This window comes from Pristiophorus japonicus, unplaced genomic scaffold, assembly GCF_044704955.1.
Source record: "Pristiophorus japonicus isolate sPriJap1 unplaced genomic scaffold, sPriJap1.hap1 HAP1_SCAFFOLD_163, whole genome shotgun sequence".
Taxonomy (NCBI): Eukaryota; Metazoa; Chordata; class Chondrichthyes; family Pristiophoridae; genus Pristiophorus; species Pristiophorus japonicus.
This window is the reverse complement of record NW_027251310.1, coordinates 632,765-650,935: the sequence shown is the minus strand read 5'-3', so window position 1 is coordinate 650,935 and position 18,171 is coordinate 632,765. Positions and strand designations below refer to the sequence as shown.

Genomic DNA, 18,171 nt, shown 5'->3' with positions numbered 1-18,171 from the left:
ATTCAGTGGTTTCTCGCCCTTCGATGGGCTGCAGTGCAGCGGATATCACGTTGGCCTCACACGCGAAAGGTCCCCGGTGGATCCGTTTTCTCTCACTGAAAGTTATCTATTTATTGGTTAAATAAAGAGCAATTAAGGAATAAGGGAGCCCTTTTGCCGGGAGAATAAATAGCAAATAAAAACAGCAATTGCTGGAAAAATCAGCAGGTCAGGCAGCATTTGTCAGGAGACGAAACTCGCTTCGGATTGTTCCACGATAGCAACTTTAAACATAATGTTGCCGCATGGGATTGAACCAGGTACTTTTCGCGTACAAAGCGAACGTGATAACCGCTACACTACAGAAACCTCTGGCACAGCAGACACAACAGAGGGGAGCTGACCAGTGAGCTCCCTCTGTGCTGATCGGGAATGTGTTGGCTCACCTGAAACAACTTCTGTCCCACACTGAAAGTTCTCAATCCTTCTCCTCCACTGCCCTTTACAGAAATGTCACGGATCACCCAGCCACCGTGTTCACTTCCACATCCTCACAGTGGGGCCACAGAGGCTCCTACCGTCTCCCCGCGATCAGCGAACTCAAAATTAAACCCAGAACACGTGTCCAGCAACGGGCAGGAGAAACAAGAGAATATGTAAGCTCGGTCCGTAACAGAAAGTAATGGGGTTATTCCTGGTGATTACAGCAATTAGTAATCGTCTCACAGACCTCAATTATTTTTATTTGACGAATTGATCGAGTATCGTTACCAGGTTAGTGCGCCGGATCTTAACCCCTCGACCACCAGGGAACAGCTACGATGCATGTAGATATATTTATATATATTTATATATGACCGTGAATATCAACGGCGAGCTGCCGAGGCCTCATGGTGCAACGGTAGCACGTCTAAATTTAAGTGAGAGAAATTCTTTTCTACAGTGAAACCCATTTCATCGTTTGTTCCCTTTTAAACACTAGAAACTTAGACGAGGAATAAATAGAGAAATCAAAGCACAACGTTATAGACAAGAGGAAGAGAGAAGGGGAAATACTGTCCCCACCCAGAACTAATGCAGAAACTCCTCTGCTGCGCTCGGGGTGGTCACCCACAGCCTGGATACACTAACGTCCCAACAGCTCATTGACTGTCGGAGTGGGACCGTGCGGCGCTTCAGAAGACAGGTCAAAAAAGCAAAGTCACTGATTCGGTCTCATGTGCTCCGGCTACAAAGTATAGATACACACAATAACGTGCTTTTATAATGGTTACACATTATCGCCATTCTTGTCAAGCAGTTGTTTCGTTGGTCCAGGGGTATGATTCTCACTTCAGGTTTGTTAATGGAAATTTGCGAGAGATTCCACGTTTAAATACCGAATGAGCCCTTTCAATTTGCATAGAACTTATGCAAACAAGTGTTATGTATGTAAACCTGTAAATACCTTGTTTAACCACCAGAGGGCTCATCCCCTGGAGTCCCAAGAGATCCCACAATCCCTTGGGAGCACTTGTACTGAAGGAGGCCTCACAGCCTGGAGAAGCACTCTGGAGACCTGTAATAAAATACTAAGGTCACAAATTACTTTGAGCTCACAGTATCTGGTCAGACTCTTTAGTCATGCACTACAACTGGTGATGAGATACAGATGACGAACCCCACCGCAATGATGCAGAGACCAATGGGCATCCTGGAGAAATTTTCGGAGGGAGATGATTGGGATACCTTAGTGGAGCGACTCGACCAAAACTTCGTGGCCAGCGAGCTGGAAGGAGAAGCGAATGCTGCCAAAGGAAGGGCGATTCACCTCACTGTTTGCGGGGCACCATTTATGGCCTCATACAAAAGCTGCTTGCTCCAGCGAAATGCACAGAGAAATCGTATGTTGATTTGTGCACACTGTTCCGGGAGCATCTTAACCTAAATGAAAGCGTTCTGACGGCGAGGTTCCGGTTCTGCATGTGCAAAAGGTCTGAAGGCCAGGAAGTGGCGAGCTATGTCATCGAGCAAAGACACCTTGCAGGCATTTGGAATTTGAAGGATATTTGGAGCACATTCTCAGGGACTTCTTTGTACTTGGCATTGGCCATGAAGTAATACTTCGTAAACTAATTTTGACAGTCGAGACCCCAACCTTGAGTAAAGCCATAGCGATAGCCCAAGCGTTTATCGCCACCAGTGACAATACCAATCAAATCTCTCAGCACACGAGTGCTGTACAAGTACTGTGAACAAAGTAATGTTGTTTTCAAATCGTTACGTACAGGGCAGGCCTCACATGCCTGCAGCTGTACGTCTGCAGATGTCTCAGAGTCCAACATCAAGGGTGATGAATGCTACGCCATTAACACCTTGAGCCGCTGCGAGGGTGATCATCGTTTCCATTCATGCCGCTTCAAAGGATACGTTTGCACGGGCTGTGGAACAATGGGACACCTGCAACGAATGTGCAGGCAAGCTGCAAACTCTGCTAATCCTGCAAACCACTATGTTGCAGAGGAGGGCAGATCCACGGCAGATCACAACGAACCAGAGCATCAGACCGAGGAGGTAGAGGTATATGGGGTGCATACATTTACCACAAAGTGCCCCCGATAATGTTGAAGGTTGAATTAAATGGACTCCCAGTGTCAATGGAGTAAGACATGGACGTGAGCCAGTCCATTATGAGCAGAAAGACTTGATAAATTGTGGTGCAGCAAGGCCTCAAGTCCAGTCCTGACTCCCATTCGCACTAAACTGAGAACTTACACAAATGAACTGATTCCCGTAATCGGCAGTGCTACTGTAAAGGTCTCCTACGATGGAGCGATACACAAGTTACCACTCTGGGTGGTACCGGGCGATGGCCCCACGCTGCTCGGCAGGAGCTGGCTGGGAATGTACGCTGGAACTGGAACGACATCCGGGTGCTCTCGCCCGTCGACAACATTTCGTCTGCCCAGGTCTTAAACAAATTCCCCTCGTTGTTCGAACCAGGCATCATGAAGTTCCAAAAGCAAAAGTGCTGATCCACCTAATTAAAGGGGCGCGACCTATCCATCACAAAGCGAGAGCAGTACCGTACACGATGAGAGAGAGGGTGGAGATCGAGCTGGACAGGCTGCAACGAGAGGGCATCATTTTGCTGATCGAATTCAACGAGCGGACCAGTCCGATTGTTCCAGTCCTCAAGGGAGAGGGCACCGTCAGATTCTGTGGTGATTACAAAGTAACTATCAAATGTTTCTCCCTTCAGGATCAATACCCACTACCAAAGGCAGACAACCTTTTTGCGACGCTGGCGGAGGAAAGACGTTCACGAAGCTGGACTTGACCTCAGCCTACATGCCGCAGGAGCTGGAGGAATCATCGAAGGGCCTCACCTGCATCAACACGCACAAAGATCTCTTCATTCACAACAGATGCCCATTTGGGATTCGATCAGCTGCGGCAATATTCCAGAGAAACATGGAAAGCTTACTGAATTTGGTCCCACGCACCGCGGTCTTCCAGGACAACATCTTGGTTACAGGTCGGGACACAGATGAGCATCTGCAGAACCTGGAGGAGGTTCTTAGTCGGCTTAATCGCGTGGGGCAAAGGTTAAAATGCTCGAAGTGCATTGTCCTGGCGCCTGAAGTGGAGTTCCTGGGGAGAAGAATTGCGGCGGACGGCATCAGGCCCACCGATTCGTAGATGGAGGCAATCGACAACGCACCAAGGCCACAGAACGTGACAGAGCTGCGGTCGTTTCCAGGACTCCTGAAGTACTTTCGTATCTTCTTACCAGGTCTCAGAACACTGTTCGAACCACTGCACGCTTTACTGCATAAAGAAAACGAATGGGTATGGGGTAAAAGCCAAGAAAATGCCGTTGTAAAAGCTAGAAAACTGTTATACTCAACCAAATTGCTTGTGCTGTATGATGCATGTAAGCGTTTGGTGCTAGCATGTGATGCGTCGTCATACGATGTTGAGTGTGTATTGCATCAAGCTCATGAATCTGGGAAATTGCAACTGGTTATTTGTACATCCAGGAGTCTGTCTAAGGCTGAGAGGGCCTACAGCATGATCAAAAAAGAAGTGTTATCATGTGTTTATGGAGTGCAAAAAATGCAACAATATCTGTTTGGTCTCAAATTTGAATTGGAAACTGACCATAAGCCACTTTTATCCCTCTTTTCTGAAAGTAAGGGGATAAATACAGATGCATCGGCCCGCATCCAGAGATGGGCACCCACATTTCCGCATGCAACTACGCCATCCGCCACAGACCAGGCACAGAAAACTGTGCCGCTGCTCTCAGTAGGCTGCCATTGCCCACCACAGGGGTGGAGATGGCACAGCCCCCAGATTTAGTTATGGTAATAGAAGCATTCGAGAGTGAGCAATCACCTGTTACCGCCCGACAGATTAGAACCTAGATGAGCCCAGATCCCTCATTGTCCTTAGTAAAAAACTGTGTGCTCCACGGGAGTTGGTCTAGTGTTCCATTAGAGATGCAGGAAGAAACAAAGCCGTACCAGCGGCGCAGAGATAAAATGTCCATACAGGCAGACTGTATCAAGTAGTGGTGCCAATAAAGGGCAGGGACACTTTCATTAGTGATCTCCACAGTACCCACCCAGGCATTGTAATGACGAAAGCGATAGCCAGATCCCACGTGTGGTGGCCCGGTATCGATGCGGACTTAGAGTCCTGCGTTCACAGATGTAATATATGCTCGCAGTTAAGCAATGTACCCAGGGAGGCGCTGCTAAGTTTTTGGTCTTGGCCCTCCAAACCGTGGTCTAGGGCACACGTCGACTATGCAGGCCCGTTCTTGGGTAAAATGTTCCTTGTGGTTGTAGATGCGTACTCCAAGTGATTGAATGTGAGATGATGTCCGCTGCCACCATTGAAAGCTTGCGGATCATGTTTGCCATGCACGGCCTGCCTAACGTTCTTGTCAGTGACAATGGGCTGTGCTTCACCAGTGCTGAGTTCAAAGAGTTCATGACACGCAATGGGATCAAACATTTCACATCTGTCCCGTTTAAACCAACATCCAATGGTCAGACAGAGAGAACAGTGCAGCAATCAAGCAGAGCTTGAAGAGGGTATCTGAGGGCTCACTGCAGTGTCACCTATCCCGAGTCCTGCTCAGTTACCGCATAAGACCCCACTCGCTCACCGGGGTTCCCTCCGCGGAACTGCTCATGAAAAGGGCACTTAAGACAAGGCTCTCGTTAGACCACCCTGATCTACACAAACAGGTAGAGAGCAGGCGGCTTCAAGAGAATACATATCATGATCAAGCAAATGTGTCACGCGAAATCGAGATTAATTATCCTGTATTTATGTTGAACTATAGACAAGGTCCCAAGTTGCTTCCCAGCACTGTCGTGGCCAAAGAGGGGAGTAGGGTGTTCCTGGTCAAACTTTCATATGGACTCACCTGCAGGAAACACTGGGACCAATCCAAACTCAGATTCACGGACTATCCAGAACAACCCACAATAGACTCTACCTTTTTCGCTCCTCCAACACACACACAAGTGGCAATCAACCCAGCGGTTGACCACGAAGCAGAACCCATCACCCGCAGTAGCCCAGCAGGACTCACCACGCCCAGCAGGCCAGTGAGGGCCCAACAAATGACTCACCAAAACCAGCATTTGCACCGAGAAGTTCAACCAGGGAAATGAAGGCCACAGATTGACTCAAATTGTAAATAGTTACACTGCTGACTTTGGGGAGGCTGGGGGGAGCGGTGCCGGGGGAGTGTTGTTACATATATAAACCTGTAAATACCTTGTTTAACCATCAGAGAGCTCATCCACTGGAGTCCCAAGGGATCCCACAATCCCTTGGGAGCACCTGTACACCAGGAGGCCTCACAGGTTGGAGAGGCACACTGGAGACTTGTAATAAAGGACGACGGTCACACCTTACTTTCAGTTTGCAGTTTCTGGTCAGATTCTTTATTCAAGACATAACACTGTGTATTTAGGTGACTGGTTTAAAATGTTTATTGCTCATGTGACAAGGAATCTGGGGCGGCTTTTGTTCAATTTATTTCACAGCAAAAATAGTCTCAAAAATCACGTTCCGCCCGGGATCCTTTCGCGTGTGAAGCGAACGTGATAACAATGACGCCACGGAAACACTGCGGTTCAAATGATGTTAGGAACATAACCAGATGTTTAAACTTGCTGTTGAGGAACTGCGAGGATCTTCTTGAATAGTGGACCAGGCTTGAGGGGCCGAATGGCCTACTCCGGCCCCTAATCCTTCCATGCTTATGATCTTATGACCTTTCACAGGAGAACAAACTCGCCTCTGAGCATGCATGAGGAGAAAGCTACAGAAAATATTCCCGCCCAGTGAGCTTTCACTTGTGAGGCAAACATGTGAACCGCGACACTGCGGAAACATCTCCACTTTCAGCAGCAGGTCAGACGGAAATGTGAAGCGAGCAGGTGAACTGCTGAATCCCAGTTTTTAGGAGTGAGTTGTGGTGTCAAACAATGAGTTTCACTTAATGATAAAAAGTAGGAAATGTCAGATTCAAATCCACACCTCCAGAGGAAACTGCAAACGGAACACAGCACCTGAGACCGCTCGGACATCCTGACTATGCAATGCTGGGTGTGGCCACCTGCAGGTTGATTTTGAACTGTTGTGTCCTGTCACATGAAATAAATGAGGGCACCAGGCGTATCTCTGCCTGACACCGGGGAAACAGTGAGGCAGACTTTGGAGCAAGGGTCTGGTTATTGCCAAACAGCAAAGAAAATATTAATTCTGGAAGAACAATTTCCAAAAATACAGTGACCCCGACATGATTTGAACACGCAACCTTCTGATCTGGAGTCAGACGCGCTACCATTGCGCCACGAGGTCTACAGAGAAAGTGTGGGATGTTCATCAATATGAAGGTTTCACAATACAAGTGGCTTTAAAATCCCTGCCCATTCCCACCAGGTGTCAGAAGCAGCGCTCACCTGCCAGTCACTGTATGTTTTTTTCTGAAACATTTGTGTTGCTTTCACGGGAAAGCATCATTAATTAACCCCTCACCTTCTTTTGCACAATGAAAGAAATGCTAACTGAGGGACAGTCGATACTTCAATCATTTGTCCTGTGCTTTGGGGAGCGGGCAGGGAAGTGGACCCGAGTCCATGATCGGATCGGCCATGATCGTATTAAATGGCGGAGCAGGCTCGAGGGGCGTATGGCCGACTCCTGCATCTATTTCTTATGTTCTTATGTTCTTCTGCATATTAACCCATTTTACACACTGTATTTTAGGATTCTGGTTCAAAACCTTCATTGCCGATAACACCAGGAATCTGGGGCAACTTTTGTCAAATTTAACAGCATCGGTTAATCCTACCGTGCACAGAAAATAGAATCAGTAGTGAGGATAAAATCCCACGGTGCTCATTTTCAGATTCAATTCAGTAGGATTTCAAATAAAGTGAAAGAATTTTACAGTGAAAATATTTGGAAGTGTTACTTGTATTTATGTCTTTAATTAAACTTTATGGCATCTGACTCCCGTTCATGCCACTGCTGAATAAGAAAGGAGGGTTTGACGTTGACCAGACTGCACTGCCCCTGATATTTGTGAGCTCATCATTTATATTCAGTCGTTTCTCGCCCTTTGATGGGCTGCAGTGTAGCGGATATCACGTTGGCCTCACACACGAAAGGTCCCCGGTGGATCCGTTTTCTCTCACTGAAAGTTATGTATTTATTGAAGTGAAATAAAGAGCAATGAATGAATAATGGAGCCCTTTTGCCAGGAGAATAAATAACAAATAAAAACAGCAAATGGTGGAAAACTCAGCAGATCAGGCAGCATTTGCCAGGAGAATAAACTCGCCTCTGATTGTTCCTCTATAGCAAGTTTAAACATAAAGTTCGTGGCCAGGATTGAACCAGGGCCCTGTCTCATGTAAAGAAAACGTGATAACCGCTGGACTGCAGAAACCTCTGGCACAGCAACCCCAACAAAGGGGAGCTGACCAGTGAGCTCCCTCTGTGCTGATCAGGAATGTGTTGGCTCACCTGAAACAACTTCTGTCCCACACTGAAAGTTCTCAATCCTTCTCCTCCGCTGCCCTTTACAGAAATGTCATGGATCACCCAGCCACCGTGTTCACTTCCACATCCTCACAGTGGGGCCACAGAGGCACCAACCATCTCCCCGCGATCAGCGAACTCACACAGTTTGTAAAATTAAACCCGGAACACGTGCCCGGCAAAGGGCAGGAGAAGGCAGATAGTCTGTAAGCTCGGTCTATCACAGAAAGTATAGGTATTCATGGTGATTACAGCAATTATTAATTCTTTGAGGATGTAATGAACAGGGTGGATAAAGGGGAACCCGTGGATGTGATGTATTTTTACTTCGAGAAGGCATTTTGACAAGGTGCCACATAAAAGGTTACTGCACAAGATAAAAGTTCACGGGGTTGGCGGTAATATATTAGCATGGATGGAGGATTGGCTAACTAACAGAATACAGAGAGTCGGGATAAATGGTTTATTCTCGGTTTGACAATCAGTAATTAGTTGGATGCCGCAGGGATCGATGCTGGGGCCCCAACTATTTACAATCTATATTAATGACTTGGGAAAAGGGATCGAGTGCAACATTGCCAAGTATGCTGATGATACAAAGATGGGAGGAAAAGCAATGTGTGAAGAGGATACAAAAAATCTTCAAAAGGACATAAACAGGCTAAGTGAGTGAGCAAAAATTTGGCAGATGGAGTACAATGTTGGAAAGTGTGAGGTTATGAACATTGGCAGAAAAAATCGAAGAGCAAGTTATTATTTAAGTGGAGAAAGATTGCAAAGTGCTGCAGTACAGCGGGACCTGGGGTAATTTTGCATGAAACACAAAAGGTTACTATGCAGGTGATAAGAACATAACATAAGAAACAGGAGCAGGAGTAGGCTATACGGCCCCTCGAGCCTGCTCCTCCATTTAATACATTCATGGCTGATACGAACATGGGCTCAGGTCCACTTCTCTGCCCGCTCCCCATAACCGCTTATTCCCTTATCAGTTAAGAAACTGTCTATCTCTGTCTTAAATTAAATTTATGATCAGGAAAGCCAATGGAATCTTGGCCTTTATTGCAAAGGGGATGGAGTATAAAAGCTGGGAAGTCTTGCTGCAGTTGTACAGGGTATTGGTGAGGCCACACCTGGAATACTGCGTGCAGTTTTGGTTTCCATATTTACGAAAGGATATACTTGCTTTGGAGGCAGTTCAGAGAAGGTTCACTAGGTTGATTCCGGAGATGAGGGGGTTGACTTATGAGGAGAGGTTGAGTAGGTTGGGCCTCTACGCTTTGGAATTCAGAAGAATGAGAGGTGACCTTATCGAAACGTATAAGATTATGAGGGTGCTTGACAAGATAGATGCAGAGAGGATGTTTCCACTGATCGGGGAGACTAGAACTAGGAGGCATAATCTTAGAATAAGGGGCCGCCCATTGAAAACTGAGATGAGGAGAAATGTCTTCTCTCAGAGGGTTGTAAATCTGTGGAATTCGCTGCCACAGAGAGCTGTGGAAGCTGGGTCGTTGAATAAATTTAAGACAGATACAGACAATTTCTTAAACGATAAGGGAATAAGGGGTTATGTGGAGCGGGCAGGTAAGTGGACCCAGTCCATGATCGGAGCAGCCATGATCGTATTAAATGGCGGAGCAGGCTCGAGGGGCCGTATGGCCAACTCCTGCTCCTATTTCTTATGTTCTTATGTTCTTATGTCCCTTTGTTCCTCTACACTTCTCAGTGTCCGACCATTTAATGTGTATTCCCTTTCCTTTTTAGCCCTCCCAAAATGCATGACCTCACACTTCTCCAGATTAAACTCCATTTGCCACTGTTCTGCCCACCTGACCAGTTGATTGATTTCCTCCTGCATTCCGCAGCTTTCTTCTTCATTATCAACCACACCGCAGATTTTAGTATCAACTGCAAATTTCTTAATCATAACCCCTATATTCAAGTGTAGATCATTGATGTAAATCACAAAAATCAAGGGCCCTAGTACTGATCCCTGTGGAACCCCACTGGAAACATCTTTCCAGTCTCAAAAACACCCATCAACCATTACCCTTTGCTTCCTGCCTCCGAGCCAGTTTTGGATCCAACTTGACACTTTGCCCTGGATTCCAGGGCTTTTACTTTTGTGACCAGTCTGCCATGTGGGACCTTATCAAAAGCTTTACTACAATCCATACACACTACATCATATGCTTTGCCTTCATCGACCCTCCTGGTTACCTCCCCAAAAAATTCAATCAAGTTAGTCAGACACGACCCTCCCTTAACAAATCCGTACTGACTGTCGTTGATTAATTCGTGTCTTTCTCAGTGAAGATTTATCCTGTCTTTTAGGTTTTTTCCAATAATTTACCCACCACCGAGGTTAGGCTAACTGGCCTGTAATTACTAGTTCTCTCCCTTTCTTCCTTCTTAAACAAAGGGACAACGTTAGCAGCCCTCCAGTTCTCTGGCACCACACCTGAAGCCAGAGAGGATTGGAAAATGATGGTCAAAGCCTCTGCTATTTCCTCTTTTGCTTCACTTAACAGCCTGGGATGCATTTCATCCGGGCCTGGGGATATCCACTTTCACAGCTGCTAAACCTCTTAATACCTCATCTGTCACTATGTTTATTTCATCTAATATTTCACACTTCTTCTCCTTGATAGTAGTGTCTGCATTGCCCCTCTCTTTTGTGAAAACAGACGCAAAGTATTCATTCAGAACCATCTCCACATCTTCCGCCTCCACACACCGATTACCCTCATGGTATCAAATAGACCCACCCTTTCTTTAGTTATCCATTGTTCTTAATATATTTCTAAAACATCGTGCATATGCTGGAGAAATAAAGAGCTGATGTTGAATTGAGACCTACTCGACTCGATTCTTTAGAAGAACCAGAGGTGCTCTCGGTTGAAAAGCAACTGAGACAGTGCGGGCACATTTCACCCGGACGAGGTCTGGTCTTTGAAGTGCTACATCAACAGCCCCTCTCTTTTGTGAAAAAGAGGCAAAGTATCGATGAAGAATCATAGCCATGTCTTCTGCCTCCACACACAGATTTCCTTTGTGGTCTCTAATAGGCTCCACTCTTTCTACAGTTATCCTCTTACACTTAATGTCTTTGTGTTTGTGTTTTTCCTGATTTTACTTGTCAACATTTTTTCATGCTCTCTCTTTGCCTTCCTGATATATTTTTTAATTACACCCCTGCACTTCTTATATTCCTTTAGAGTTTCTGCACTTGGTGGTCTCACAATTGTACAGTTGTAGCAGGATTTCCCTGCTTTTATACTCCATCCCCCTTGTCATAAAGACTAACATTCCATTGGCCTTCCTAATTACTTGCTGTATTGCATACTAACCTTTTGTGTTTCATGTACAAGGGCCCCCAGGTCCCTCTGCACCGCAGCATTTCGTAATCTCTCCCCATTTAAATAATGATTTGCTTTTTTATTATTGCTACCACAGTGGATAACCTCATATTTCCCACATTATACTCCATCTGACAAATTTCTGCCCACCCACTGATCCTATCAATATCGCTTTGCAGATTGTTTGTGTCCTCCTCACAACTTGCTTTCCCACCTATCTTTGTATCATCAGCAAACTTGGCGACATTACAAACATGCAGAGCACAGAACAAGTTATTGACGGATTGACTTTCCCTCAGTTAGCATTTCTTTCATTGTGTAAAAGAAGCTTATCGAACCATTAATTATTTTATCCCATGAAAGCAAAATAAAAGCAAAACGAAAATAATTGGCACATTTGAAAGGAACATTTTTGTTTTGTGCCGTTTCGGTCAGAGAAATTTTTTTGAAAGGAATTTTTTGCAGAAACGGATTCAGCATTTCAGCTTATCGCTGAACACTTCTCTCTGGGTACTGCACTAAGCAGCAGTTTCTTTCGTGAAGCGGTTATCATGTTCGCCTCACCCGCGAAAAATCCCTGGTTCGAGCCCAAATGAAAATTTTATTTTTGTAAATAAAACTGATTTTAATTGTTCATTCCCTCCTTCCGTCCTGTAAACCTCTCTGATCCCATGATGAGCAATGAACATTTAAAAGTCTCCTAAAATACAGACTGTGTAAAATCAGAAAGGAAATAAAACTTCTTCAATGATTAAAGTTTCACAAATTATTAAAATGAAGTTGTTGAAGTTTCGACTGACCCTCAGTGATCATGTTAGCATTTCTTTCATACTGCTCAACAATGCTATCGGTTAATACCAGCAGATCTAAGCTGCATTTCAAACCCAGAAACAATTCATTCATTATTCACCCTTCCCAGTTCCAGTGCACAGAGGGTTATTTATACTCCATCCCAGAAACTCAAGTCCAACTTCTGACATTCCTTATTTCTAATTATCAACGCATTTGTTTTGACACCAGTCTGAAGTGCTTTGGGTCATCTGTGTAATTTAATTAAATTACTTCACTTAGTGGTAGCAAAATTACTTCCCTAACTGGGAATCGAACCCTGATAACTGAAGTGATTGGAAAGGTTTTGTGAAGCATTGAAATATGCCCTGCAAAAACTCGCACTGCTAATTTAAAAACACGGTTACACTTTGTTTCAGTGCGAAAGAAGGGCATTGAAAATGACAACAAAAACACCAGGCAGCAAGTGCATTAAGACAAATTCAAACGTTTCACAAAGTTGGTACTACAAAGCAACGGCTGAGCTAAAGTGGGCACTGACCAATAGTTAAGAAACATCTCATTATAAACGATGAGCCCACAAATATCAGGAACAGTGCAGTCTGGTCAATGTCAAACCCCTCCTTCCTTATTCAACAGAGACATGAATGGCAGACAGACGCCACAAAGTTTAATTAAAGAGCGAAATACAAGTCACATTTAATTTCCAAATCCTTTCACTGTGAAATTCTTTCACTTTATTTCAAATCTTACTGCGTTGATTCTGAAAATGAGCACCATGTGATTTTATCTTTAATATTGATTCTATTTTCTGTGTACGGTAGGAATTACCGCTCCAGTTTTGAGCCCAATTTGACAAAAGTTGCCCCAGATTCCTGGTGTCGTCAGCAAAGAATATTTAGAACCAGACTCCTAAAATAGTATTTTATTATATTAGTTCACAGGATCTGGGTGTCACTGGCAAGGCCAGAATTTATTGCCCAACCCTAATTGCCCTTGAGAAGGTGGTGGTGAGCCACCATCTTGAACTGCTGCAGTCCGTGTGGAGAAGGTGCTCCCACAGAGCTGTTCGGGAGCGAGTTCTAGACTTTTAACCCAGCGACGATGAAGGAATGACCGATATATTTCCAAGTCAGGATGGTGTGTGACTAAATCTAACAATGGCTGGTGTCGCAGGCACCAAACATTTTAAAGCAATGTCCGAAAATGCAGTGTGTAAAATGAGACAAGATAATAATTCACAGAAAAATAGAAACATAGAAAATAGGTGCAGGAGTAGGCCATTCGGCCCTTTGAGCCTGCACCGCCATTCAATGAGTTCATGACTGAACATGCAACTTCAGTACCCCATTTCTGCTTTCTCGCTATACCCCTTGATCCCCCAAGTAGTATGGACTACATCTAACTCGTTTTTGAATATATTTAGTGAATTGGCCTCAACAACTTTCTGTGGTAGAGAATTTCACAGGTTCACCACTGTCTGGGTGAAGAAGTTTCTCCTCATTCGGTCCGAAATGGCTTAACCCTTTTCCTTAGACTGTGACCCCTGGTTCTGGACTTCCTCAACATTGGAAACATTCTTCCTGCATCTAACCTGTCGAACCCCGTCAGAATTTTAAATGTTTCTGAGATCCCCTCTCATTCTTCTGAACTCCAGTGAATACAACCCAGTTGATCCAGTCTTTCTTGATATGTCAGTCCCGCCATCCCGGGAATCAGTCTGGTGAACCTTCACTGTACTCCCTCAATAGCATGAATGTCCTTCCTCAATTTATGAGACTAAAACTGTACACAATACTCCAGGTTCGGCCTCACCAAGGCCCTGTACATCTGTAGTAACACCTCCCTGCCCCTGTACTTAAATCCCCTCGCTATGAAGGCCAACATGCCATTTTCTTTCTTAACCGCCTGCTGTATCTGCATGCCAACCTTCAATGACTGATGTACAATGACACCCAGGTCTCATTGCACCTCCCCTTTTCCTAATCTGTCACCATTCAGATAATAGTCTGTCTCTCTGTTTTTACCACCAAAGTGGATAACCTCACATTTATCCACATCATACTTCATCTGCCATGCATTTGCCCACGCATGACATGCAAAGCAGGGAAAGTAATGTCTAAAATGGGGATGTAAAAAATTAATGTGAATATTTTTCTGCCTGACAGGGTTTTGGAAGCAGATTTAATATTAACTTTCCAAAGGGAAATATAGTTGAATAAGAAACATTTGCAGGGTGCTGGGGAATGGGACTAATTGGAAATTTCTTTCACAGAGCCAGCACAGGTAACAACATAAGAAATCGGAGCAGTAGTAGGCCATACGGCTCCTCAAGACTGCTCAACCATTCAATAAGATCATGACTGATCGTCGATCTCAACTCCACTTTCCCGCTCGATCTCCCGATCCCTTGATTCCCCGAGACTCATAAAATCTATCGAACGCAGCCTTGAATATATTCAGAGACTCACCATCCACAGGCCTGTGGGGCAGAGAATTCCACAGATTCATAACCCTCTGAGTGAAGAAATTCCTCCTCATCTCTGTCTTAAATGGCCGACCCCTTAACCTGAGACTGTGCCCCCTGGTTCTAGATACTCCAACCCGGGGGATACAACCTCTCAGCATCTACCCTGTCAATCCCCTTCAGAATATTGTGTGTTTCAATGAGATCACCTCTCATTCTTCTAAACTACCGGAGAGTATAGTCCCATTCTACACAATCTCTCAACTTAAGACAGTCCTCTCATCCCAAGAATCAATCTGGTGAATCTCTGTTGTACCGCCTCCCCGGCAAGTACATCCTTCCTCAGATAAGGAGACCAAAACTGTGTGCAGTACTCCAGGTGTGGTCTCACCAGGGCCCTGTACAATTGTAGCAAGAGTTCCTTACTCTTGTACTGTGGGCAATATATTCGGTACTATGGGGCAACTGCAAACAGTGCTCCCTGGCTGTCTCGTGGTTAGTGTTTGGTACTCTCATTGCTGTGGTCAGTGTTTGATTTTCGGTCAGGGAAAGCATTGTTACAGAGCAAGTTGATTAAAAATAATTCAAGTCGGTGAAATACTGAATAATTGTTTCAATCAGCATTAATGCACCCACATGTATTGCACACTGAAGGAAATACAAATATGTTTCCCCAGCGACTGTTGAATTTTAATAACTTTTTATACAACCTTAGAATCAGCAGAAAAACAGGATATTCGCCCATAGTACTTATCTAAGGAAGGATATACTTGCCTTGGAGATGGTGCAACAGAGGTTCAACAGATTGATTCCTGGGATGAGAGGGCTGTCCAATGATAAGAGATTGTGTAGAATATGCCGATACTCTCTGGAGTTTCGAAGAATGGGAGGTGATCACGTTGAAACGGACAATATTCTGAAAGGGATAGACAGGGTAGATGTTGAGAAGCCCGGCTAGCTCAGTCGGTAGAGCATGAGACTCTTAATCTCAGGGGCGTGGGTTTGAGCCCCATGTTAGTCAATTACTGTTCCTTAATATTTATGTTGCTTTCACGGAAAAACATCATTAATGAACCCATAATCTTCTATTATTTAGAGATATTTCGAGAGCACCTTTCAATGCTTCACAAAACCATTCCTTTCGATGTAGGCACCCGGGATCGTTTCCAGGTTTGGGAAGTAAATTTGATATCACCGTTTGGAATTGAAGTGGAGTAATTTTATGAAGTTCGATGGATGTCCCAAAGCACTTCAGAGTGGTGTCAAAACAAATGAGTTTGTAATTAAAAACACTGAATGTCAGTAGTGGGATTCGAATCTACACCGCCAGAGGAGACTGCAACCTGAATGTCGCACTTTAGACCGCTCAGCCATTCTGACTGTTGGATGGTTCAGTTACAAGTTATTCCTCAGGAAAGTTTCAGACCGGGCGCTTGTTCAGTGTTGCTGGAAGGCCCAGTGATCGGGATATCCTCTCCCCCGGGGTTTTCCTGAGCCTGTGATCGGTGCACGGGGAGGTTTGGCCCGGGTCCGAGGTAGGTTGCATCCCAGGGATGGACAATGACCCTCTGAGCTCTGGAACTGGGGAAGAGCGAATAATTAATGAGTTGTTTGTGGGTTTCAAATGCAACTTAGATCTGATGGTATAAACCGATAGTGTTGTTTCACAGAATGAAAGAAATGCGAACAGAGACAACCGAAATTTCAAAAACTGAACTTTAATAATGAGTGAAACTTTAATCCTTGATGAAGTTAAATCCCCGATCTGATTTTACACACTCTCTATTTGAGTAGATTAGTTTTAAAATGTTCATTGCTCATGCGACAATGTATCCCGGACAGCTTTTGTTCAATTTTATTGCAGACAAGTTTTTGCTTCACAAATAATGTTTCCGCACAGGCTCGAAACAGAGACCTTTCGCGTGTGAGGCAAACATGATAACCGCTACACAACGGAAACTGCTGCTTAGCTCAGTGCCCAGAGAGAAGTGTTCAGCAACAAGCTGAAATGCTCAATCCCTCTCTCTGCAAAACGTTCCTTTCACAAACATTTCTCTGACCTGAACTGCACCAAACAACAATGTTCTCCTTTCAAAGTCATTAAACTCCCCAATTTCCACATCTGCAATTTTAAGGACAAGGACTGAAAGCGCTTTGCGATCAGAAAATTGCAGGAAACCCCTTTGGTTAATGAAAGGGCTTTTGATGGTTGATTTCCGTCCACACCTTGTGTTATGTATTTAACTCTTGGCGATCTGTATCACACCACCACCAGAGGGCCGACCTGTTGGAGTCCCAAGGGATTCCAGCATCCATTGGGAGCACGGTATAGAAGCACTCTGGAGTTTTATTAAAGGAGCTAATGTCATACTTACTCATTGTTCACAGTACTCAGTTTCATTCTTTATTATGAGCGTATCAATTGGCGACGAGACAATGAACAACCACGCGAAAATGCAAGTAACAGTTGGTATAACTAGATAACGGCACAGCTGGCAATGGTTGCGGAATATATTCGTGCAGCCAAAACGCACAATGATAACCTGGAACTGCACGGCACAGAATCCTCAGGTAAAAACAATTAAAGGCTTTGTCCCTGAATGGGCAACGATCCACCAACCTTGAAGTTAATAGCTGAACGCACTATATCCATTGCACCACAGAGACTGATAGATGCACATATTGCAAGACATCCCTGTGACATCTTCACAGAGCACAGCACACACAGCTTCCTAACATGTAGGCTGCTCTCTCGGAACTCTCCGGAAAGAGCCTGTTCTGTTTCATGATTAACTATACAGTTGCAGTACACAATACGTCCACATCCACAGTGTGGCGCTACAAGCATTACATGCTTACAGACATGACAATCCCAAACTCGGGTGTCAGTCAGTTAAAGCTTCAGATTTCTCTGACCGTGATGGAACTTGTCCACTCTCAGTTATACTTTTCCCAAATAAAGGGTGGGACATTCATTGTGGATGTGTGGAAGCAGTCTGGTCCCGCACACTGCAGACACTTCCATGTCACCGCCAACCAGCTCTCCCACAACCGGTGTGATCTACCTTCCAGCCTTCCGGTGCCTTGTCTGTGACGAAGTATTCTGATTGTCCCGAAGCCGGTACCCTTTGTCATCAATCGGGTTTTAAGTTGTTTCGGTAATTTTTACCTGCTGGACAGTCGAGGCACAAATTGTAGAGTGGAAAACTTGCGTGGACCCCGGTTTTCTAGTGGTTGATTTTCCTGGTTGGGTCCGTCGGTCGCGGTGGTCCGGTTGATGGCTGTTACCAAGTCAGTTGGTATTGATGTTCCACTGATTGGTTTTTTGAAGTTCTTTTCTCTGATGTCGTGATGTCTCTTCCTGTGTTATCTCGCCGTTTGCTCTCGATCTTGATCTTGTTGTTCCAAAGTAATGATCAGAAAAATAAGTTGCTCTTGGTACGATAGGCTCCCAGTTATACTCTGAGAGGCTGCTTAATCTTCGTGCCAAATCTAACGTTTCTTTTGTTTAAGTTTTGC

At 44.8% G+C, this 18,171-nt stretch overlaps 2 non-coding genes across 2 annotated transcripts; one reads left to right on the top strand and one right to left on the bottom strand.

Moving 5' to 3' along the window:
• Positions 1-6,777: 6,777 nt before the first annotated feature.
• On the bottom strand, positions 6,778-6,849 carry trnaw-cca (transfer RNA tryptophan (anticodon CCA)). Its single transcript has one exon. It is a non-coding gene; the product is annotated as a tRNA-Trp (tRNA).
• An 8,751-nt stretch (positions 6,850-15,600) lies between these two features.
• On the top strand, positions 15,601-15,673 carry trnak-cuu (transfer RNA lysine (anticodon CUU)). The gene has a single exon. It is a non-coding gene; the product is annotated as a tRNA-Lys (tRNA).
• Positions 15,674-18,171: the final 2,498 nt, after the last annotated feature.